At 32.0% G+C, this 20,661-nt stretch overlaps 2 protein-coding genes across 2 annotated transcripts in view; both read left to right on the forward strand.

The window, feature by feature from the left end:
* LOC127712829 (ankyrin-2-like) overlaps positions 1-20,661 on the forward strand; it is an 88,471-nt gene that overhangs the window by 30,513 nt on the left and 37,297 nt on the right. The gene's annotated exons all lie outside the window — the stretch shown is intronic.
* LOC127712830 (uncharacterized) overlaps positions 1-20,661 on the forward strand; it is a 270,720-nt gene that overhangs the window by 4,697 nt on the left and 245,362 nt on the right. The window contains exon 2 of the mRNA XM_052219437.1: positions 3,702-3,776. The gene's annotated coding sequence lies outside the window, so the exon portion shown is untranslated. The remainder of the gene's footprint in view (positions 1-3,701; positions 3,777-20,661) is intronic.

The raw sequence follows: 20,661 nt of genomic DNA on the forward strand, positions 1-20,661 counted from the left end.
TTAGATTTAAACTATCAGTTTCTAAACTTTCAACAACTTTATCTATATCATGATCACTATATGATACAGTGTTATCATGAGCATAATTATAAATGGTGCTATTTTGTACAAAATGAAATATGTCATTTATGAAGACATTGAAAACAACTGGATCAAGAATTGACCCTTGTGGTACATCTTTAAACTTACGATCCCATTCACTGTAAGAACTTCCAACTTTAATAAGTTGTTTTCTGTTTTCTAAATAACTTTGAAATAATTTTAGAGAATTTTTAGACCATATGCTTCCAATTTTAGTAAAAGTAAACCGTGCGGTAAACAATCAAATGCTTTAGATAGATCCATCAAAATTGTAGCAATAAATTTGTTGTCGTCCAGAGCTTTTTTCCAGTCTTCTATTATTTTATTAAGTGCTGTTTGGCAACCAAAACCTGACCTAAATGCTGAAAGAAGAGGATGAAAATGTTTATTTAAGAATTCCATTAGTCATGTTAGTTGATCATCAACATGATCATGTATAGCGCTTTCATAAATTTTGGAAATACATGGTAACACACTTACCGGTCTATAGTTTTCTTCATTTAGAGTTATTCTTTTTAAAAAGTGGGGATACCTGAGCTGCTTTAAGATTATTTGGAAAAATTGAACTTTCAATTGATTTATTAACTAAAATTTTAATAGGATATGATATTACTGGTTGTGCCCTTTTTATAATTTTTGGTGAAATATTGTCATATCCAGCTTTTCTTATATTTAAACTATTTATTTGTTTACTCACAAACTCTTCTGTTACAGGTTTAAAATTCAACTCATTATGATCAGTTTTATTTTCTTCGATTTTTATTATACTTGGGTGATTTTTGTCTATTTTAATGTTTTTGTCTCCTATATCTTTAGCTCAATTATGAAAAATTTATTCACTGAGAATTTTATCATTTTCATATAAAATTATTTATTGTTTGATTTAATGCTTTTAATTGCCAGAGTCTAAAAAATAGTTCTTGGAAATTCTTGATCCACTTTTGAAATTTATTGAAAGACAAGTTTCTCACTTCTCTTCTAGGTCATTTAATTGGTCTCTGGTGGAAAGTTGTCTAATTGGCAACTCAAAGTTTACCAGAACTAAAAAACTGTGAAAGTAAAAATTATGTATGTTATTAAAAAAAAAAATATTAATGAATTAACACAATTGATAAATTTATTTTGATGACAAATCTCTGACCTGAATGGATTACTTTCTAGCTGACCTGGCCAGAAGTGCCTTGTGACCTTTTGCCATCTCTCTTGTCTGTAGTCAGTCCGCCTGTCGTCTGTCTTCCATCATCCTTAAACTTTTCTTTAAAAATCTCCTGCTCTTAAACTGCTCATTGGAATGAAACCAAAGTGAGTCTGCTTCATCTATAGGATGCATACTATAAAGTTTGTGATTTTTGTTCAGGTTGATCAACCAACAAAATTGGCCACCATTTCCAGTATAGAACATAGTGGTTAAACTACAGTTTTGGCTAATATCTCTAAAATTGATACAATTAGCATGATAAGAGAAAACTGATAAGTTAAAAATGGTCTGTTCAATAAGTTTTCAGCAAGTTCTCTCTGCCTAGAAAATTTTGGAAAAAAACTGTCAACCTTTTTAAGAGTTATTGACCCTTAATTGTTTATTTTTATTTATTTTTTATCTTGTCTGTGACGAAAGTTGAGAAAGGCGAGACATAGGTATGATATTTCTTTTCCAGTGACAAAGACATTGTTAAATTTTCTGCTGAAGTTAGATTGATAAGAACTACTTGTGATAGATCAATTATATTTTGTATGAAGTTGCATTACCGGTACTATCAGTACATATCAGTTTAACAACTATTTTGAGGCCCTACCCCCTAGGACACCCTCCAGTGATCACTTTCATTTAATTAGCAATTTTCAATGTTACGTTTTCTGTTTAAGTCAGTTTGATAGAAACTACATGTACTTGTGATAGATCAATGATAATTTCTATAAAGCTGCATTACTTTCAGCACATATCAGTTTGAAGACTGTTTTATTAAGGCCCTATCCCCTAGGTCATGGTCCAGTGACTTTCAATTAATTAGCAATTATCAATGTTTAGTTTTCTGCTTAAGTTAGTTTATTAAGAACTACTTATACAATCATGACAATAGACAACAAAATGTTCTATAAAGGTACATTACTGTCTACATCTTAGTGTGTTGTCCTTTTGATGCCCTGTTCATTAGTTCATTGTCCAGCAACTTTGAAGTAATTAGCAATGTTGCTGTCCATTAGATTGTCTTTTTCTGAATTTTAAGCTAACAGGCGAGACATATATCTCTGTGTCAACAGTTTTTCTTGGGTATTTCCTTGCCATTGTTTCAAAAATTATACATGTATAAGCTAGGTTTAAAGTGTTATTGCAAAAATGATCATGATGACAAGATGTATCCACCCTGAAAATTGAAGAAAAATCTCTATTTGTTTTGGAGTTATTGTCCCTGAAAACTTAAGGAGCTAGATAAAAATTGCAAATTGTATAAAAGTTCAACACAAGATTTATTTTCCCTAAAAAATACAGAAAAATCTGTTGATCTAGCTGTTGTGGAGTTATTGCCCTTGAAATAACATTTTTTTTGGCATTTTTTTGGCTATTATCGTGAAAAATGTAGGAGCTAGTTTAAAAGTCTAAATTGCAAAAAGGTTCAACATGAAATTTCTGAAAATTAAAGAAAAGTCTGTCAACTTGTTTGGAGTTATTTCCCATGAAAACAAATTTTTTTGCAGTTTTTGGCTGTTATCCTGAAAAATATAGCAGCTAATTTTGAAAATGATATCACGCGACAAGATCTATTTACCTTAAAGATTTCAGAAAAATCTGTAGACCTGGTTTTTTTGTGTTATTGCCCCTGAAATGTAATATTTTCCAATTTTTACATTTTTCAGCTGTTAAATATTTTTAAAAAATGAGCTAGCTCAAAACTGAAAAGTGCAAACTGCAAAAATGATCAACATGATAAGATCTATCTACTCTGATATTTTTGACAATCTTCCCCTGAAATATTGATTTTTGGTGTCCAAAACTGGCTTATAGTATACATATATGTTGATGTAGTTTAAAAGGGCAGTTGGCCATGGGGAAAAGTGGCTTTTTTAATTTGTGTTCTGTATAGGGCATTCTCCATTGTTTATATAAGAAACATTATGTGCAACCCTGCCATTTGAGTCTTTGATCTATTTTAAAACAATGAAAGACTCAACTAAAATGATAATTAAGTGAACATTTGAAAATTTGAGAACCTTAAATTATTTATGTGTTGTTATATCCAGAATTACTGTTAAGGAAAAGTTTAATTAACTAAAATGTAATGGGATCACATGGGAAATATAAAAAAAAAACTATTATGGCTGCAACAATTCACTTATTTTTCATGTGGTCCATATGCTCTGTGTTGATTGTTTATCAATGTCAGGGTCAGGCAACAAACTCAAAAATTAGCTTGTGATCAATGATCACTGAGTGAAATATTATTTGTTGATAATATGTTATAGATAATCATAATAAATGTAAAAAATGTGTGTAAAGGACTTAGTTTTAGGTTATGTGCATGCATTGGTTTAAGAAACTTAAATTTGGGTTAATGTCTTGAGCAGCGAGCAACATGTGTGTAACTTAAAATATTAAAAGTTGATAAAATGTTTGGATTTTTCAGCAGAAATGTGCACCAACCAATGGAGAACAATTGAGATGGTTATTTTACAGTAGTTATAAATATCAATGAAGGAAGGTAAGACTATTTTTATAACAAAGTTTAAATGGCAGCTTACTATCTTAAAATTGTCATCTATTGTTATATATTTATAATTTAATTTTGGATGTAACGCGTCTTCTGATTGGCTGACATTGTTTTGTTTATCAGCTCATAGACATAATTTTGTCATGTGACCGGACGTCATCAACGTTTTTTCATGGTTTACTCCAGTTTAAAATGGCATTTAGAATTAAATTATAAGAAATGACTAATATTTTTTCTGTCTATTCGAAATAACATAAAAAATGTGGTGCACACTTTAAAATAACCCGCTACGCGGGTTATTCAGTGTGCACCACATTTTTGATGTTATCGCTTCATTCCTTAAATAGAATAACTAATCGAAGAATTCAAATATAGAAAAATATTCAACGAGTGACCGAACAACACATTAATTCGCAAATGTGCGTAGCGCCTGAGTTAATTATCAGTGTTGTTCGGTCACGAGTTGAATATTTTTTGATATTTTAATTCTTTGATTAGTTATTCTTTTTATTATGTTGACAATAGGCTTTTTAATAATATTAAAGTAGAAAATGTAAGGAACTATATCTTTTTTACGCATTCACCATTTGCTTTGATGCGATGTTATTGACAACGTCTTGACAACACCTATTGTTTTATGACGTCAGAGGAGTGAAATAACTGAATTTATTTCACATGTGAAATTATCGGTTTTTAATTCACTGGGAAATCACGGCAATTCATTGCAACCAATGTAATAGATAGTAATAAGATTTGGTATTGACTGCCAGTAAGACAACTATCAACTAAAGTTCAAATGACTTGGATTTTAGCAACTATAGATTGCCAAATATGGCAACAAACAATGAGCATAACCCATGCAGTAAATTGAGTCAGCTATAAAGGGCCTGGTTTTGACAAAAGGTGAAAAGGTTCAAACCAGAAACATCAGGTTGGCATGAAGCACAAAAAAACCTTAACTTAAAGACAAAAGACACAAAGTACCAATGTAAGAGAACATACAGTTACTGAAAGCTAGTTCAAAGCCAATGACAACTAATGAATCAATCATGTTTTTCCAAACAAAAGTAAAAAAAAAAACAAACAAAAGTAATCCACGTCTGGTCAGAATGGGGACGTTAAATCCGATGCCTTGTGTAAAGAGAGTGCCACGCTCTTTGCACATTAAGAACCCTTGCAACAACTCTTTGAGGGGTCCGTAGGTGACATGTTACAAGGCTAAATTTCTGTCCCTATCCAAATATACCCTCATTTCCCGTGGCAGTCTAAATTTCTCCAACCTTAATCCCGGAAGCCCCTATTACAGAACCTACCTATTGTATATATTGTTAATTTGTTCTCGTCCTGAATATGCATGAAATATTTGCCACTGGACGTTAAGCAACCAACAATCAATCAATCCAAACAAAAGTATCAATCAGTTTATACACATCCAACAGATTTAGTGTTAAGATGTCAAAAATTTGACAGTCTGAGAAAGGCATGACCTGGCCCGAGAACACAGTTATTTTGTAATGCATTTCTTTTAGACAATAAATTCAAATTAAAAAAAGTCTACCGGCTCTAACTCTAAATATGGACAATTCTATGTTCAGGGGGTCTAAAATTCAGTTTGACAGCTTCAGACATACTAATTTTTTACCTTTTTTAACTGGACCTAATCACTACTTAACATAAAAATTCAGCACCCAAATTTTATAAACATGTAATTTCATCCCCTTACTTAATATTTCATGCATAAAATATCAAGAAATAAATTGGAAAAGTGTATGAAAAAAATTTGAAAGTTATACACTGTTCACACAAGGGACTATATTTGTAGACATAAAGAAAACCAAAAGGACAATAACTGTGTCCTCGGACCACCTTGTGCAATGCCAATATATCGGTTCATAATATTGATATTATGAAGGACCATACGTTTTCATCACTACAGCAATTCAATTTTAGTCATCTTTTAATATTATTATTAGTCAAGAACAATATCAATGTTTGTACCAATAAAACAATATTCAAAGATCTTATTACAATATTAGATTCATATTCTTTAAGAATAAGTTTAATTGAAGGATCAATAAGTTTACATGGATCTAAATTTATTACTGTAAAAAAACTCATCATACTTAGACATGTAAGATACCAGGATTAACATGATTAATGTGCAGGGCTGCCAAGTCTCATGCATTTAGCCTGAGACTCACGCATTTTCATGCTTATTTGGGGGCATTTTCCTTTGATCTATTGTTTTTTCTCTTTGATCTTTACGATTTTGGCCAAATCTCACGCTTTTGCATTATTAAAAGTTGGCAGAACTGAATGTGGTGTGCATCAGACACACAACTTTTTCAACAAAAGAATCATCAGTGACGGTCGAAATCAAAAAGTTAAAAAGGCCAAATGAAGTGTAAAGTTGAAGAGCATTGATGACCCAAATAAGGATGTGATATCCTGTTAAAGTCATAAGAATACTACAGGTACTGCAAAACTTCCAAACCAAATCTATTGTGAAATCTTATTTATGAATTTAGTAAAACTTTTAAGTAATTTAAGGTAACAAAATGCATGAATTAATAATTTATCAGTTATACATAGGTTACAGTCATTTGCATCTGAAATGTCATTACAGAAATGGACATGAATCTTTCAAAGATTTTAATTATTGAATAATTTGTAACATGTTAAATGATAACTTTTATGGGCTTCTATCTTTTGAAGAATATATCTAAATAACTTAATTGGAAACAAATTATTTTGTGGTTAATTACAGGTGTATGTTGGAATGAAGTTTATGGTCATACATAGCCATACTGGAATTGAAGCATTGAGACATAAGTGAAGAAACCTTGAAATTCAAAGTGGTTTTATAATACACTTTAATTATGACATTTAATGTAAACATCTTGATAGTTTTGTATTGATTACCAAAAGATCACCTGGCAAGATATTTTCATTTTTACCAGGATAAATTACACATTCCTGAAAACTGCAAAAATATATTTACAATTTATATTTTTGGAAGCAAGAATTTTTATGGAATACATTTGAAATCATGAAATCACGTAGATAAAAGGTTTTTCTTTTTTTGCAGACACTAATATGAGAAACAACCTATATCTGTATATTGGAAGTAAGTAATTTAAAAAAAATATTTTCTTAAAAGTTTGCCTGACTTTAGACATGTTAGAAGCTTATCTTTTTGTTCATCAGGAAGCATTCCCTTTCAAATGAAAATGAGAACGGTTCGTAATATAGTTACATCATCAATAAATACAGCTATCTTTACCAGGACCTCAATAAATGATAGCAAAAGAATTATTGTCCAATGTCTGGTAAGCTTTGATGGAAGCTAATACTTTTATTGACATACAGATACTAGTGTTGTCAACGGTTAATCGGTTAGGACCCGAAGGACCTAATATCGAATACCAGAAATGCTAACCTGTTAACCGGACCTTTTTTTCAATTTTAATAGATTTGATATAAATGTGTATTGTTGAATTTTAAAATCATCATCGTGCTACTTTAAATTTAACAGATCAATTGTCCAGTACTTTGATTACTATTGTTAACCTCGAAAACATTCCAATTTTACAAAATTAATTAGCACAAAGAAAACTTGTCTATCAGCTCGGGGCAAGATCTTAAGTAAACATAATTAGCATATATGCATTTTGAACAGTTATAAGCTGATTTAATATTACGATTTACTTCAAAATTTCACTTCGATTTATTATAGGTAATATTGCGTAAACCTACATGTAAATATAACATTTCCATTGTCCTAGGCTTTCTCATACTTTAAACTGAATGCCGATTCAAAAATGGAATTAATGTATATATATACTGGGTGGTACTAGTAACAAGCTTAATAATCTCAAATTGAAACACTCCACAGAATTTTCAGAGACACCAGAATAAATGAAACAATCCTCGGTTTCAGATCTAGACTATTTTATAGTGTGCCTTTCTATGTTGTGATGTTACACTATTGTTTCAGAAAAAGGGTGAAGGTTTGGTACCATTAAAACATTTAAACCCGCTGCATTTGTTTGCACCTGTCTTAAGTCAGGAATCTGATGTTCAGTAGTTGTCATTTGTTGATGTGGTTCATAAGTGTTTCTCCTTTCTCGTTTTTTATATAGATTAGACAGTTGGTTTTCCCGTTTGAATGGTTTTACACTAGTAATTTTTGGGGCCCTTTATAGCTTACTGTTCGGTGTGAGCCAAGGCTCCGTGTTGAAGACCGTACTTTGACCTATAATGGTTTACATTTATAAATTTTGACTTGGATGGAGAGTTGTCTCATTGGCACTCATACCACATCTTCTTTAATATCTATTTGTCAATTCGCCAAGATCAAGAAGATTTTAATTTTCTCTATCTGAAGTTAATACAAACGCAATAGTAGTCATATTATTATTGGATTTTTAAAAGAAAAACTTATCCGCTAAGCAAAGCCTTACAATACCCATAGATAAACTTCAATTCATCGTATCATAAAACCTTGCATTTGTAAAGTACTGAAGATAAGACCTTTACGCATCTCCTAAACTACCCGTTAATCGGTTTAAAAGATTATCTGAGTAACCGGTTAGGCAAAACTGTTCAATTTGACAACACTAATAGATACATTTGAGTAGGTTGTGACAAATCTGTTATTTTGTATTCCCATACTCAAAAAATAAGCAGATACCAAGTGTGCTAACAAAAATGTTAAGAAAAATAGACAAATTTATGGTCAAAGGACAAACTGGTATTAAAAAAACCCTCTACAAAAACTGAAGATAAAAAAACCATCTACAAAAAACTGAAGATAAAAAAAACCATCTACAAAAACTGAAGATAAAAAACTATCTACAAAAACGGAAGATTGAGCAACATGAACCCTACCCAAAAAAACAGAGTTCAGCTAAGAAATGTAAACAGTCCCTGCTCCTCTAAGGCATTGATATCCAAGTTCTGAGTTTAACCAGACATTTGGTCACTTCTGAGTTTTAATGGACATTTGATCCATTCAAAGTTTTACTGGACATTTGGAATTGGTCCATTCTTAGTTTTACTGGACATTTGGTTCATTCTAAGTTTTACTGGACATTTGGAATTGGTCCATTCTAAGTTTTACTGGACATTTGGAATTGGTCCATTCTAAGTTTTACTGGACATTTGGTCCATTCTTAGTTTTACTGGACATTTGGTTCATTCTAAGTTTTACTGGACATTTGGAATTGGATCATTCTAAGTTATACTGGACATTTGGTCCATTCTTAGTTTTACTGGACATTTGGTTCATTCAAAGTATTACTGGACATTTGGAATTGGTCCATTCTAAGTTTTACTGGACATTTGGAATGGGTCCATTCTAAGTTTTACTGGACATTTGGATTGGGTCCATTCTAAGTTTTACTGGACATTTGGTTCCATTCTTAGTTTTACTGGACATTTGGTTCATTCTAAGTTTTACTGGACATTTGGAATTGGTCCATTCTAAGTTATACTGGGTATTTGGTCCATTCTTAGTTTTACTGGACATTTGGTTCATTCAAAGTTTCCTGGACATTTGGAATTGGTCCATTCTTAGCTTTACTGGACATTTGGTTCATTCTAAGTTTTACTGGACGTTTGGAATTGGTCCATTCTAAGTTATACTGGACGTTTGGAATTGGTCCATTCTAAGTTATACTGGGTATTTGGTCCATTCTTAGTTTTACTGGACATTTGGTTCATTCAAAGTTTTACTGGATATTTGGAATTGGTCCATTCTTAGCTTTACTGGACATGTGGTTCATTCTTAGTTTTACTGGACATTTGGAATTGGTCTATTCAAAGTTTTACTGGACATTTGGTCCATTCTTAGTTTTACTGTACATTTGGTTCATTCAAAGTTTTACTGTACATGTGGTTTTTTCTTAAATTTACTGGATATTTGGTCCATTATAAGTTTTATTGGTCATTTGGAATTGGCCCATTCTAAGTTTTACTGGACATTTGGTCCATTCTTAGTTTTACTGGACATTTGGTTCATTCTAAGTTTTACTTGACATTTGGAATTGGTCCATTCTAAGTTATACTGGGTATTTGGTCCATTCTTAGTTTTACTGGACATTTGGTTCATTCAAAGTTTCCTGGACATTTGGAATTGGTCCATTCTTAGCTTTACTGGACATTTGGTTCATTCTAAGTTTTACTGGACATTTGGAATTGGTCCATTCTAAGTTATACTGGACATTTGGTTCATTCTTAGTTTTACTGGACATTTGGTTCATTCAAAGTTTTACTGGACATTTGGAATTGGTCCATTCTTAGCTTTACTGGACATTTGGTTCATTCTAAGTTTTACTGGACATTTGGAATTGGTCTATTCAAAGTTTTACTGGACATTTGGTCCATTCTTAGCTTTACTGTACATTTGGTTCATTCAAAGTTTTACTGTACATGTGGTTCATTCTTAAATTTACTGGATATTTGGTCCATTATAAGTTTTATTGGTCATTTGGAGTTGGTCCATTCTTTGTTTTACTGAATATTTTGTCCATTCTGAGTTTTACTGGATATTTGGTCTATTCTAAGATCAACTGGACATGTGGTTCATTCTGAGTTTTACTGGACATTTGGTTCATTCTAAGATTTACTGGACATTTGGTCCATTCTAAAATTTACTGGATATTTGGTCCATTCTAAATTTTTCTGAATTTTTGGTCCATTCTGAGTTTTACTGGACATTTGGTCTATTCTAAGATTAACTGGACATGTGGTTCATTCCAAGTTTTACTGGACATTTGGTCCATTCTTAGTTTTACTGGACATTTGGAGTTGGTCCATATTGAGTTTTACTGGACATATGGTCTATTGTTAGATAAACCGGATCATGTGAGCATGCTTTACTTTGTGATGTTTTTTCCACATCCATTGCTCATCACTTTCCTGTTAATAAACAGATATTCTATCACGCATGAATGTCATCTATATAAACATTTTCCCCCTTTTTTCTCAGTTTCGTGAAGTTTTTTATCGAGCTTCAAATGATGTGTTATCAAATGCATTGCTCATCAAAAGAGATCATTTCCTTTATGTAGGAAGCATATACATCGAAATAAATTTATGGATTAGATAAATAGTTTATTTTTATTTAACAATATATTTTTCAGATATTTGTTTAACAATATATTTTTCAGATATTTGTTAGACATGAAGTATTTACCTCCATTCCTGATTGTGGTTAGCAGTCATATAATACAAGGTAATTAAATGATTACTGTACATATTGAACATGTTGAATGTCAAAACGAAGTGAAAATACAAAAAAAAAACCAGTATCAACAGTTGTACAGCATGTACTACATGGAACTGTCTCAGTTCAGTAACTTTTTGTGGAATGCTGCACCTTAAAAGGCAATGATTCTAATTAACTGAAAATTATACCCCAGCTGTAAAAATTGGCGCTATATTGCATTCACCTTGGTGGTCCGTCCATCTGTCAATTCTACAAACAAATATTTTCTTCACACTTTCAGGAAATTATTTAACGTGGTGTTTTCATTTTTTACAACACTGGGTCGACACCTCTGCTGGTGGACTATTAGTCCCCGAGGGTATCATCAGCTCAGTAGTCAGTACTTCGGAACTGACATGATTTATAACAAACCTTTCTAAACGTATCCTTTTATAAATTTTGAAATTATAAAGAAACTAAGATTTCAACTCCCTCAGGCAAAGTTGACCTTAGATGGATTTGGCTATTTTTTTAGGTATTTTTGTCATAAAGCTCTTCAACTGTTTTGGTACTTATACATCCTCGGCTTTCAAATCATAGGCTTTGAGCGTTCCTGATGAAGTTAATCCAGAAAAGCGCTGCAGACGTATGAAATTGTTCAACCTGTTGTTCTCATTTTATCTCAGGAACCACCTCACATAACTACTTCACATTTGGTCAGTCACTTGACAGTAATAAGTTATAACATTTATTAAAAAGACATTCATGTGACCTTGACCATTGACCTAAAAGTAAAAATAATTGATTGTACAGATTGTGAATATTGTCTTATGTCAGTACTCTGGATTTTAATATATCATAATTTCAACACAGAATTCGTATTGTAAGGCATATAATAAAAACCATAGCTGTGCAAAATTTCTGTTTATAAATGGAAAAATTACTGAATTTGTCGTTACTGCACTCCAACTTTACTTTGCCTCAACCAAATGGTATGAAACGTATACACAATACTTATTACCACCAAACACAGATCAAGTTTGAATTTTGGTGGCGTAACTTTCACTGTTCTCTAGAGTTATGTTCCTTTATCAATGGAAAAAATTGCTGAATTTGCTGTATGTTTACCAATGGGAGTATCTCTGTCCCATGTAGAAGTTCTTCTTTTATTTAAAAATATACAAAGAACTCACTCCGAAGTTTTCTCAAACCGTCAAATACCAACACGATTTAATTGCATTAATCATATTTAGATATTTAGATATGTCAATGTGATATGTCAATGTGATATGTCAGCTATTTTTTCACTGTAAAGACAATTATCAAGTGATAATCTCTTTAAAATTTTACCTGGGACAATTATCAGTTGATTGGAGGTCAATAACTTAATTGTGCACCTGTGCTTTTATAATCATAACATCAATGCCAATAAAGACAGACAATCATTACATGTTTAGCTTTTATGTCTCATCCATACAAGTTATTGTCATCACTTGTCATCCTTTGTAATTATATAAACATTTTAAAAGTCTTCATCTCTAAAACCACTGAATCTATTTCAACCAAACTTGGGCTGAATGATTCTTAGGATAGCTAGTATAAAATTGTTGTTCTAGATGCACATGCTTTATGTCTCCAAGGCAATTACGGTACGTCTGAAAAATTCTTTTTGGTTCTTTTAAATTTTTTCAAAAGTATTTTACAAGAAATATTGGTATGAGAATGCCAACAATGTTATACTCAATATAATGTATCTATTTCCAAGGGGCATAACTCCTGTACAAAAATATTGATTGGCACTTATTTATAAACTATTCCAAGATCTTGCTGATGATAAACCGTTTTCATCAAAATCCAACAAGAAATATAGGTGTGAGACTGCTTACATTGCAATTTCCTATTAGTTACATTTCCAAGGGACATAAATCCTGAAAAAATACTTGATAGACAATTAATTTCAAACTCTTCTAAGACATTTTGATATAAACTTTTTATATACATTTTATAAAAATCTGATGAGAAATGTAAGCTTAAGGGTTATAGTTCCATTAAAAATAGCTGATCGAGGCTGATTATTAAATTTGTTTTAGTCATTCCTAATATAAACCTTTGATATAAATTTCATAACAAACCTACAAGAAATGCATAGCATTTATACAAAGCAATTTTCCATATAATATTTCCAAGGGGCATACTCCTTTAAAAACAGTTGATCAGCACTGGTTTTCTAACTCGTCTGAGACATTGCTGATATAATCCTTGATATAAATTTCATAAGAATATACACACGTGAGTGGAAACTAGAACAGACAGACACATAGACGGACACATGAAGGGATGCCTGGTGTTTCTATTGTCCCCAGCATTGTGTTGTGAGGGGGATAAATACATAGGAGAAAAATGCAAGTAATTGTTAGATATCTTGAAAATATGTAAAAGAGAAATAGAAAGAAAAAGTCAAAAGGGGTGGGGGTTGTTGCATTTTCTACTTATACTTTCAATTCCTCCAAAACTTTTAAAATATTACAGATAACCAGATGGTTGCTGGACTTTCGACCTGAAGTGGCAAATGTTTGACTAATATTCATGTCTTTGGATATTATCTATAAACTTTAATATGTCATGTATGTAGACAGAAACTGTGTATATAGCAGAATTGGTTAAATACAAGATTTATAAAATTTAATAAGTTTTATTTTCCTTTCAAAGGTGGTTGCTTATTGGAGTTATCACCTTTGAAAAAAAATCCACTTAATACATTTTGTGCTTCATTGTCAAGCTATAATAATATCATATAAGTGTTTCTTAAAATTTCAGAATGGTGAGATTGCCTAAAATTTTATTTCAGAAAATAATTTTTATAGTGTGAAATTCTAACCAAAACCCCTAACCCTTTAAATCTAACTCTAACCTTAGCTATAACTTTAACTGGAACCCTACAGTGTAAAAGAAATCAGTGAAGATATTAGAAAGTGGCATAACCTTATTGTTTGGAAATTCAAAACCTAATGAAGAAATTTTGTTTACTCACACGACTAAAACATGTAAAATACAGGTATTGTTATTTCACTTTCAGGAGAATGAATGTTGTCCCTCTGAATAAGAAGACAACAAACTAGTTTAACCTGCCACATTCTGTATGTGCCTGTCCCAAGTTAGGAGCCTGTAATTCAGTGGTTGTCGTTAGCTGCTGTATATCATATTTGTTTTTTGTAAATTGTTTTGGACATAAATCAGGCCATTAGTATTCTCATTTGAATTGTTATTGTCATTTGCCTTTTATAGCTGTCTATGCGGTATGAGTCTTGCTCATTGTTGAAGACTGTACGGTGACATATGGTTGTAAACTTCTATGTCATTTGGTCTGTGTTGGAGAGAGTTGTCTTATTGGCAAATTCATACAACATCTTTTTTTATATAACAAATTCTGTATGTTAAATACATGTAATACTTTATTTGATTTCAGATCAAAAGTGCTATACAACCCAATGATCCGATCCCACTGGTAATCTACAGTCTGAATGTGAATTGTAAGAAATCTAACTTTATTTATATTACAATTATTTTCTTAATGTAACACCAACTATGCTGTATAGCACTTTTTTCTGCAGGTGTACAATGAAGCAATTTTGTGTTTTCTAAAATGGGAGGATTCAGCAAATTCCTAGTTAACAGTTTTTATAGATTCTGAATTATATACAGGTTGAATGTTGGGAAACACTTCGGCCAATGTTATGGTCTAGTGGAATCAGGACAACATGGATTAAAGACAAGATTAGAACCATATGAAAGACAAGTCATACCAGTTTTCAGACAACATTTAGATATGCATCTAATTAGCTTCAAAGACAACTCTGACCACTTTAAAAGAAAGCTCCTCACTGCAAGTTCTAGAGTGCCTCTTACTATATGGTTTGAGTGGAATTCTTTGCTACATGTTGATCAATCTACATCTGTGTCTATCTGACAGGAGTCAACTGACCGTGTCCTCAATTTGATTGATTGGTAATCAATGTTAGCTTTTACCCTTTCTCCAATTCTAGGATTGATTGGTTGATGGGTGCTTTATAATGCCAGTGGCAAACATAACATACATATTCAGGATGGTAGGTTGAAAAGGACATAAAAAGGCTCGTTACTAGACTGACAAGCTGAGTCATGTTGTAACATGCTAGCCTCACCAGAAAAAACATGCAAGTCTACAGGAAAACATGACATCCTTATGGGACAGTAATATATAAAGAAGAGGAAGAACTAATGCACAACAATTATTTTTTTTATCTCAGATATAGATAATTTTCTTACCATTCAATGTGAAACTGGATGTGACGTACTATGTTTTGGTGTTTTACACCTTAAGTAATGAATCACAATATTCTGTGAGATCTGATAAAATATTTAATATAATAGATATAAGAAGATGTGGTATGAGTGCCAATGAGACAACTCTCCATCCAAGTCACAATTTGTGAAAGTAAACCATTATATAGGTCAAAGTACGGCCTTCAACACAGAGCCTTGGCTCACACCGAACAGCAAGCTATAAAGCAGGGTTGGACACTAACGCTAGTCCGCTAGCCTGAGGCTAGTAAAAATTAGGGAGGGCTAGTAAAGTTTTCATCACAGTAGTCCGACGGGCTAGTCAAAACTAGAAATTTCACAAAATTTTAATTGTCAACAAATCCCAGATTTTTTGCTGACCTTTGCTGTCTTTATTGTACAGTTTGTTCACGTATATTTTGATTGTGAGACATTTTTAACATGAAAGGTACTTTTTGGGGAGGGGAAAGAAACGGAAACAATGATGGTACTTAATACTTTTAATCTGGTGGTGGATTACTCATTGATTGTAGTTCTCCTTCATTGGAGGAAGATATGGAATACAAGTTACAAGTTACAATACATTGAAAACCACGTGTGTTACAAACGCCGTGATGATTCTAATCAGAAACCAGGATCTCAAAAATGCTTTCATAATATCAAAATAATAACATGAATACGAAATTTACATACAATACTACCGATGCCATCAATGTTTGGGAAAAATGTACAACTTGTTGGGAGGAATTTTAAGCCATTTTTTTAGTAATTGGGAATTTTCTCGAGGGGTAAAAGCTGTATTTCAAATGTAATTTGAGTCAAACAATATCACTGAATTATTGTCATAAAAACAAAATTATAGGTCTCTGCAAGGATTTGTATGCTATACAATTCCTTGGTCTCTGGTAAAAATATACAGATTTTTAGGAATAAAATCTTGTCTTGCAAAAAAAAATATACTAAAACAACAAGGGAAAAGAATTTCGAAGGAGTCGATGAAGAATTATGACAAAAAAACAGCAAGGGCAAACCTTTCCTCTTTTGTGGGTGTATTTTTAAACCCCTAACTTATCCATCTTCATTAAAGACACTAGTAATAATGATAAGTAAAATGAGGATGATGATGAAGTAATGATCTAAAGGGGTCTTCAAAATAAGTCGAACACATTCTTAATATAGATGAATAAAATATGAAATTTTTTTTTTTTTTGGTATTTTTTATTAGCATTAACCAGTGAAATTTCATGAAACAAAACATGTTCAAAACCCCCTGGAAATGCTCCAGAACACAGGATTTAGCTTCATTTGTATCAAAATTTTCTGGGGGGCATGTAAACAATTTCAAATATCATTCTGAGGATACCAAAAAAAATCTTCTTCTCTGAAACACACAAATATCATCAACATTAATGGGCTGTTTCAGATAGAAATCGACCTTATGCAAATAAATATCAATACATCTGTTAACCTATTTCACATTGAAAAAATCTCTACGGAAAGTCTGTAACTGTTTGAAAATTTAGTTGTTATAAGAACCCTACGAAACAGACCAAAATTCATCTTTAATTTTGTAATTGAGTGTTCCAAAATCAATCAAAGTCTTAATTATAAAAATAAGAAGATGTGGTACGAATCTTCCTACATAACAGTTTTACCAAAACGTTGAAATGTTTTTGCCTATTTTAGTTCAACTGGTCCATAGGCCATCACTAGCTGTCTGTCATTGTCCATTATGACAGTCATACTAAAAAACAAGTCATATTTTGCTTGAAAAATCTCATGAACTCTTCAAACATAAAGAGTGAATTGTACTCAATAGATTCATTGAACTATAAAAGCAGCTATCACTTTTTATGGCCCCGCAACAAAGTTGTCAGGGCCATATAGTTTTACCCTTGTCCGTCATTCCGTCATTCAGTCATAATCCGCAACAAACCATTATCTGCAATTTTTATCTAAACGCCTTCAGATATTGGGCTGATTTTTGTTGTGTGAGTTAACCATGATGAGTTACAGATCAAGTTAAAGTTTGTTCCACTCTGCTAATTTTTGCCGAAATTACGGGCTTTGGACTTTGATAAATTGTTGAAAATCACAGTTATACGGAATTTTTTTCCATACGCCTTCATATATTGGGCTGATTTTTTGGTATGTGAGTTAACCATGATGTGTTACAGATCAAGTTTAAGTTTTGTTCTGCTCTGCTGATTTTTGCCGAAATTATGGGTTTTGGACTTTGAAAATTGTTGGAAATCACAGTTATAAGGACCTTTTTCTATACACCTTCAGATTTAGCGCTGATTTTTGGTTTGTGAGTCTACCATGATGAGTTACAGATCAAATTTATGATTCGTTCCGCTATGCTGATTTTCATGTCGTTTCAACACATCTTGTTAGATCTGCAGTACATCCACTTCCTGTTTGCCGATTTTTTTTAATTTATCTACTCATAGATCAAGGAAATTTTTCATCAAACTAATTTGGTCTTGAGAGCTAGATACTATCCATGCATGTTTGTGTCCACATGTGTTGTTAAAATTGCAGATTTTTCAACTTTTTGAGACGGGGCCATTTGTGTCGTTCTGACACATCTAGTTCCAATATGGCATCAATTGATTGAAGACAATGAATGCTGAATATCAAATATCTTATAGTTGAACTGTTTTTGTAAGGGTACATATCCACATTTGTTTAATTATACCAAAGGACCCTTGGAATCATTGAAAATAAATGTGAAAGAAGCTCTTGTACTTGTCTTCTGTAGGGACACTTTGTCAAAACACTTACGTCAGAGAATTATTTTTGTGACTTAAAATGTCTCTTATGTACAACAAATGCATGAAGACTCTTTCTGCAAGATATTGGTGGTATTCCACAGCCTTTCCACGTAAAACTTTTAATTATTATCTGCAATGTTTCATTTCTGTCAATCAATCATCAGAATGCATACGATTTTAAAAAGAGCAAGAATTGTTAAAATGTCTGATTTATTCTTCCCAGCTTCATGTACATTTGCTAGATAGAATAAATTGAATTAATAGCATAGATTATGTACTTGGATAAGAAATCAGAAATTTCATCAATACAAAACAATCAACTTTTGATTTAATCAGACCTAAGCATATCATGAAGCTGAAAATAGTGACCAGTATCCCAGCAGCTCATCCCTATCACACATTATATGACAAGTAACACCCCCCCTCCCTCAGAGTATATGGATACCACCGCAAAATTATATCGGATCAAACTTGTCTTTTTAAAGGCATGTGATGGTACTTGAGATTGATCATGAAAGGGCTTTTTAAATATAGTTGCTTTCTTCTTGAGTTAACTTACATGTAAGTTATTATGTAGACCTAAATAATATGTATAATTATCTTTTTTTTTTAAGGAAAAGTTCAAGAAAGAATGACACATTCTTCATCACAGCCGTAAGTTAACATCCATACACAATTTATTCATTCATTAAAGTCATATGATACTTTAGATTTAAAAAAAAAGTTGAATATTTTTTTTGCATTTGAATGGTAAAGTTTGACTATAAAACATGTGTACATGGCTTTCTTTTTTTCCTTTAAAAAAAAAACTGTGATGTTCTCAAAGTAACATACATTGTAACAGACATATTTATAATATTTTAATGCTTTTAGACATCAAAACATGATTTTCTCACCGTAAATAATTGAATGTTCTGCATATAATTGTGTTAAAATTGTGATATCAAGGTTTACAACTGCATCCTAATATCCCATATGAGATAGGATAAATTTGTTACACAGTGTGCTAGTGACCTTATACGCTTTTGCCCCATATGGAATTTAGCACACTGTGTATCTGAATATTATATGGTTTGCAAATGACCCTCTGCAGATCCATAGAGGGTTAGAAAAATCCAAAGGGGGGTGAGGGCAAAGCTCGAATCCCCTTTGGATTTTACTAACCCTCTATGGATTCGTAGGGGGTCAGTCATGTCAGTAGTAAACCGTATAATGAATTTATCACACACATCACTTTCTGCCAAGTTTTGTATAAAAATAAACAATGAAATATAATAGCATTTATAGATGATGTCACCATTAATAGTTGATGTTACGATATGATACCCCTAGGCTATGAAATTTATTGACTCCATACGCATCTATAGGTGGTCACCAAGTGATGACGTTTAACCAATCACAATGTCATTAATTTACCCGGGGTGAGATAATTTTCGATATCAATGTGTAGAAAACCTCATGAAACAACAAAATTAAACACCTTTGAAAATCATTTTTTTGGCTAGTCCTAATAAAGTTTGTGGATGCGAAATTTAGGCATGCTGTTTACTGCAGTGTAAAATAATAAGTATATGAATAGGTCTGTTTAAGGTGGCTGGGGGTCTAATAATTTGTCAAAATGAAGTTTTTATCATGCTTTTTTCAAAAATATAATAAAAAGTATGGGTCACCGGACTTTTTTCACGCTACAGGTTGTGCAAAATTGTCAGATTTTGTATAGATTATGCAAGGAAAATCCAATTTTGTGTGAAAAAAAGAAAACTACACCATAGAATTTTAAGATAAAATGTGAGAAGATAGCTCTTATAACATGCTTTCAGATAAGAAAAAGAAAAAATAGGGTCACCGGACTTGTTTTCTTGCTACATATTAAAATAGGTTAATTCACAACACTTTCTATTATAAAATAACTTTATCTGAGTTATCTCCCCCTTCTATCCGAGTTATCTCCCCTTATTTGGCAAAGTTGAAAAAAATTAATCAAACAAAAATATTGTGCTTTTTAGAAAATACAGCCGTAAATATGATAAAACACATAATTTCCTATATTAACATTAAAAGTCTTACACATCATGCACATGATTTACATACTACTCTCAAAATTTGCACATTTCATTAAAGATCTAGACCAATTGTTATATCTGCTACTTCAAAATCCAAGATGGAGGAAGACACCCGAGCCACCTTAAGGCCTAGGGATTCCCTAATGATAAACATGATAAATCAATGATATTTGGTATGAATTGTGTAAGCATTGAGCATTGGCGCATCTCATATCTAGGGAGATTATTAAACACCCCCCCACACCCAACTTTTGTGGATAGTTGTCTCATTGGCAATCATACCACATCTCCCTATTTTGATATGGTACATATATACATTGTATTCAGTATTTCATTATTTTTTTTATTCACACTTCAAAAAGGCCTGTATCACACGTCTTTCTTTATAAATACAAAAAGTTACAACATTCTATATTTATAGATTACCAACAGAAGAAGACAACCGATTACAGGCTGCCTATTTAGTCCTCTATACTGTACCAAGGGCTATTGAAAACTTCATCGTC

This window comes from Mytilus californianus, unplaced genomic scaffold (genome assembly GCF_021869535.1).
Source record: "Mytilus californianus isolate M0D057914Y unplaced genomic scaffold, xbMytCali1.0.p SCAF_8, whole genome shotgun sequence".
Taxonomy (NCBI): domain Eukaryota; kingdom Metazoa; phylum Mollusca; class Bivalvia; order Mytilida; family Mytilidae; genus Mytilus; species Mytilus californianus.